Here is a 6,735-nt window from a genome sequence, read left to right as displayed (position 1 = left end):
GTGATTTAAATTTCCTTAATTCGAAAGTTCGTGACATATATATTTTTTTCGTAGTAAAAATTACATAGATTTAAGCTACATAAGAAAATTATGAGCCATTAAAACGACTTAATAATTTAATACATAGAGGATTTAAAGTACATGTTTTGCAATTGTTAAATTAAATTGATTTTCCTGATTGATTAATGTAAGAATATTAATATGCTTTAAGCGAAATAATTCTTTTCTCCATTTAGTGACGAACTAATATCGTTAAATCGCTTATTTGCATATTCTAGATATAAGACAGTGTGATAAAATTCTTAATTATTTATTCTGTAATTAAATTATGACTAGATGGGTTTGCACTGCCGAAATGTTTACATAAACATGTTGCCATTTAATGAGAGTGAGAGACATGTCTTGTAAATGTTTCAGCTAATGCTATGAAACGATTGATCAGTGAAGGTTGTGTAACGCGCGCCTGAAAATCGAAAGCAATTTAAAAGCACTCGTTATTGCCGTTGTTTTAGCTGTAGATGCAAGAATTTGGTCTCGTTAATATTAATCTGCTTTAAATTAAGCACATTGTATTGTATGCTTAATTTATTTATAGGTTAAGGGTTACATAATTCTAATTATCTTTCATTATTTCGAATTTGCCCGATAATCTTAACTTTTTATTCAACATCCTTATGTATTGTAGTTTGATCTCAAGCTTGTAATGTCTATATTTATTCTTTGACGTCATTCACTTAAAATTATATCGCATTCCTAAACTTGCGAGTTGTGTAGTTTCCTTACACATTGTACTTCAGTGCCTCATTATCACATTAGTCTATTTGTAATATTTATCTCGTAAATATTATTCAGATTGGATATTATATGTAATTTATTATTATGACTGTAACGCAAATACCTCTACTTATAGATGATGTACCTAATAGTTTTAGTATAAAACGAATTTACTCTTAACTATTCGCTGATAAGCGACCAATGAAAGACAAAGCTGTGAGAAATTTGATCGTAATGTAAAAATTAAGTTCATTATAATGTAAGAGCGATTGATGTTCCCTCGCCTTGTGTCCTTAACTAGCGAACATGTTTCGAGCTTTATCAGATTTACTGCGAATTTTCATTGCCAACATTGAAACAAAAACATCTTGTGTCCATTTGAGAGAAACTTAATGTTTTTTGTATGAATGATTCGGCGTTGAGAATTCTGTGGTACTCTATTCGGTAAACATTCTATGCATCTGTCGATTAAGTTGCATATCAGTACGATTTAACCTTGAGATCTGATGAGAATTGATTTGTCCTTTTATTGTACATAATTTTTTTTTTGTGTTTACTAAATATAGTTTAGTGCTCAACGAAATCTAAAATATATTAGAGCGGGCGCACACTTTTAACTAAACTATCACAAAACAGTTGTGCGATTATCCCGCAGCCTATTCAACTGTTTAGGGGCACAACTAAAAATCGAGTAGTGTGTTCAGCTCCATATAAACTCGTAGAAATCAAAGCGAGACTAAACAGTTATACGATGGTTTAGTCAAAGATGTGCGCGCGCTCTTAATTTGATCAGCAACGAATCTCACATCGCATCTCCTTTACTTTTAATCAATGGCGAATTAGAAACAATAGAGTAAACAATTGATTGTTGTACATTTGATTCTGTAGCACCGCTTCTATTGTGAAACTATACTTTGTAATTAAATATATTTCATAAGTACCATTTGCTGACTGTCCGCGAACCCTTAATTACAAATATTCATATATTGTACAGTTACTAATAATAATGTTTACAATGTATTTAAGCCAATTTAAATCTTAAACAACCTTAAGCACTAGTGATACTTTCCTATTAGATATTACTTGTCCTTGTACATAATGTATCGGAGGCCTTCATTCGAATATTTTGTATTATATATCTCTTATGTATATATTAGATCACTAGTATATTTCTCGACCAAATTCTACTTTAATAATGGCATAGCGATTATATTTCACTAGAAAATATTTCACACACTGATTTAGAATTCCTTACAACGCTAGTGAAATGTTTTTAATAATAATCTGGCGTAGCTTAGATTTATAAATTATCTGATGATTTAATAATGTTCTTACACAAATTCGTAAATACCACCCTTAATTTATAAAAAATAAAATTTGGTATTATTTAGTAAGTAAAGTTAATGCTTTGACTAAACTGTAAATTCATAACTTATGTTTATATTCAGTTCTGCCAGTGACATTCAACTTTCAAACATTATCAGTAGGTTGTATCAATGTCCATAATAATTTTAATATAGTAAAATAATCGTAACATTCCATTTAATTTGTATATCATGATAATACATTTTTTATTAAATCCTCGAATTAATCTTTTATCAATTATGTTAATCTGTATTTGTTTATGGAAATGATTGTTAAGTGGCAATACTATAGCATTCCAATTGTTTTTAAAAAATAAACATATTTTTATAATTAATGGCATTGTTACTTAAGACATCTTAAACAGTAAATGAATCATGTGTGATGATGAATTATGTTTCTAAGATAAAAATGTTTGATTTATATGTTTAAGTTTGAATTGTTGTTAGTTAATTTATTAGTAAATTGTTGCTTGAAAGTTAAACTTTTTGTGCTGTTATAAATATTCTAGTTAACGAAATCTCATAAGATTGTTATTAAAGGTTTTTAACATTTAATTCCAATTAAATTTTATTTATTAGTATTTGTGAGTATATCAAGTTTCTATTCTAATGTGTATTGTTAATTTATATTCAGTATTGGAATGTTGCAAAAGAATCTGACCTTCATCTTATGAAAATGAGAATTATTCAGTCGTGGGCTATTTAAATATGACTTCGACTGCTTCTATTATAAGATATTTTAAATTTGACCTAACATTTGTATTTACTATTGTAATTTGAATAGAATTTTGAAAGCACCAGTCATATAGGTAACATACTTATTTTTGCACTCGATAAAATTACTATTTTAAATAAAGTTATTTGATGAAGTACACTGACGAACAATAAATAAAACTATAAACTCTAATCGACTTTTATTGCATATCCTAAATACTACAAATTGATCGAATATCGTTTACAAATTTTATAACGACTAGACACGTTATCGACAAAATTTGCATAACATTTGTGTCTCATGTTGATGACGTTCTGTTTCTGTCTGTTTCAAGATTATACGAGTTGTAAAGAAAGACGACAACAATTAATTAAAAATGAATGGAATAGATTTATATTAAATTATGTTACTAGAGCTTACTGAAGAAGACAGTAAACTGAAGAAAAAAGACACTAAAGATAAAGTAATAACTAAGGACGTTGCTAAGAAAATTTTGCTTACGGCACTTTAATTCTTATGCAATAGTTGCATAATGAGAGCATTGAATTTTAAATAAGTAGAGCAGACGACGAACTATTAAAATAACAATGAGAATAATTCAGTTTGACTTAAATAAAATTATTATAAAACTTTTTAAAGGAATAATACAATTTCTACATCAAATGTGGACAATTGAACAATAGAGTTGGAAAGTGTTGAGTGCGATGTAAAAGTTATTGCCTCCTTTGTAACGGCTAATAGACCGGGAACTGGCAACTGCCAGCTAAATGGCTCCCTGTGTACTTTATAACGAGATAGATAACAAAGTTACATTACTATTTATGCATGTGAATTGATGCAATTTTTATAAAACTTAAACTTTATCTTCACACACGAAGTAAGCTTCACAGCTGAAGAATAATAAATAAGTAACTATAATAGATGCATTACAGCACTTTAATGGCGACATAATAATGTGTACACACTTATTAAATGAAACAGTGTAAAAATCTGTTGGTATGGTGCGTATTTTGCCAGAGGGCAGGCAATGGATCAGTCCACCTTACACAGCTCACGGAATAGCCTCAGATCAATTACGAAATAAATTTAAGTACGTGTATAATCGTATATATACATGATTTAAAATGTAGAGTAGAAACCCATGAGATATGTTAAAGCATAACTACATTTGAGCTTCAATTTCCTGTAATTATAAACTAACAGATTTGTTAATGGGCTTTCAAATCTGTTACAAGCATTAACTGATATGTTATGCAATCAAATATTGTTCAATTACCGTACACTAAAACAACAGACCAGCGTATCTTTGTGTTCAATCTGCATTTCCTACATATGCTATACCATAAAAGGGATGGTAGACATCACAAAGTCTAATGTTACAAATATATGACACATTTCTTTCACGCCGAACTACTGAAACGAAGCTTATACACTCCGTAAGCGCCGTTTACATTCCGGCAGATATTGAAATTTTAATTAAATTTAGAGTTTAAGAGCGGGCGTATACATTTGACTAAACTATCGCACAACAGTTGTGCGATTGTCGATTGTTTCACAGCCTATTCAACTATTTAATTGAGTAGAGTACTTTCTATGTAAGGTCTAAACTAGAGAGTCGTGTGATAGTTTAGTCAGTGTGCGCGCGCTCTAAGCTTGACCTTATGTTTGATTAAGACGCAGTTACATTGTTAAATGTCTTAACAGTATTCGACCGTAACTTCCAATCACAATTGTAAGTACAAAGCAATGTGTTGGATGTAGGGAATGTAATAGTCGAAGTAAAGCCGAGACAGTCGTGTCGGCTCGTCGATATTCTATATCTTGAGATTGCAAATCCGCATAGAGTATCGTAGTAACGACTTCTCTACGTACAATGTCGCAGTGAAAGGCTTCAGTGCAATCGTATTAAGTGTACAGCTGGGTTGATCTTAAACCAGATTAAGATAATCTATGCATCTGTAGCTGTTTCCAGTGCAGCAGTAGGTCTATAAAATGTCATATTAAACAAAGAAAAACTACATTTCATTATCAACCTTTTACCCTATATCAACGTAAAATTTTCCATACATCTCTACAAATCATATCTGAAAAGCTTAATGGTATTAATATACATGTAACCTATTTGGTACGATGTAACTTTGAATTAATAAAGCGATGCCACTTAAAGAGTTGAAACGCGCTTTGAAGTTCTGCAGGAAGTTGAACGTAGTGAATAGTGTCAACAGCATTACTTTACTGAGATAACCTACTTAATGGAACACTCAATAAAGCTTTCGTCTTTGTATTTTAATTAGTTGACACTTTACAAGTTACGTGATTTCCTTTTTGTGTGACTTTTAACTATGGAAATCATTGGCGCCTTCAATAAGAAAAGTGTTTTAAATACTTATTAATATACTATATACTATAATAGACGATTTATTAGCTCGAGCGTCGGTGGCTCAATGGTTTGAACACTTGACTTGTAATCTACAGGTCTTGGGTTCGAATCCCGCCATGTACCAATGTGATTTTCGATTGTTTCGAATTTCCATATGTACATAATTTACCCGACGTTCTTACGGTGAAGGAAAACATTGTGATGCAACCTGCACATATCGGCGAAGAAATTCAAAGATATGTGTGAAGTCAACCAACCCGCACTTGGCCAGCGTGGTTGACTATGGCCTAGTCACCCCTTATTAGGGTAGGCTCCGAGCCCCTCGGTGGGGACGTATAGTGAGCTGGTGATGATGAGACGATTTATTAAAAAAAAATTTAATACTCTTACCTTTAAATAATAAATACGAGTATACATTTCACCGAAACTAATCCATTAATCAATTACAAGTAACTTAAAACCTAATCGGTAAGGAGATCTCTTCACCATTTGTCTTAATTATCCTTAAGTAACATAGGTAAATTGAAGGGTCCAATCTTTAGACGTTTACTACTAAGATAAGTTAAGTAAAGGGCACGTCTATTTAACCATTCGGTTTAATTTACATCTCACCTTAACCCATATATAGTTAGTAATTCGTATCTCCATTTATTTAAAAATGATTTGGAAGTGCGTCATTAAACCTTATTTAAATATATCAATATATAAAAAAGTTCGTAAAACTTGAATTATGTAAATCATTTTCCCCTAAAATTTTAACAACTTGTAAATCTAAATATATGACAAACTATATAACAAACTGGTACTCGCGACTTCGTCCGCGTAAAAATAAAAAATAAATAAAAAAAAACATGACCTATGTCACTCAGTGGTAACTTAGCTTTTTAATTGAGAAGGAATTTTGAAATCGGTCCTTTAGTTTTTGAGTTATTTCAATGCATACAAAAATACAAATCTTTCCTCTTTATAATACTAGTATAGATGTACATAATATTTTATGTATTATTCTTATTGTACATAATAATAACATGATCCCTGAATTAAATAGTGGATTGCATCGCTTAAAATCGCATTAGTTAAATCGTCCATTGGTTACCAACAGTTCGAACGTTTTAAAGGATTATGAGAAGAACAACCAGTACCGCATTAAAGTTGTATTATTATCATCCACTATAAAATGCTGTTTGAGGCATGATTTGATTGTTTTTATTATAGTTATTTTTAATTTACTCGACTATTTTAGGAATAGAATATAAATAAAGATAAATTGTTATTACCTTTAACAGTTAACACACTCTTTTTTTCTATTTGTTTCGTCTTTTTTGCCTTTTTTCCTATGAACTTATTAACAGCTCTCCCTACTATATGGCAGGAACACTTACATCTATACTAACATTGTAAAGAGGAAGGATTTGTATTTTTGTATCTATTCAAATAACACAAAAACTGCGAGACCATTTTTTTAAATTCTTTCACCGTTATAAAGTAGAAGTAATTTATAT

This window comes from Papilio polytes, unplaced genomic scaffold (genome assembly GCF_000836215.1).
Source record: "Papilio polytes unplaced genomic scaffold, Ppol_1.0 DF824047.1, whole genome shotgun sequence".
NCBI lineage: Eukaryota > Metazoa > Arthropoda > Insecta > Lepidoptera > Papilionidae > Papilio > Papilio polytes.
The sequence above is the reverse complement of the archived record's forward strand: the minus strand, read 5'-3'. Positions refer to the sequence as shown.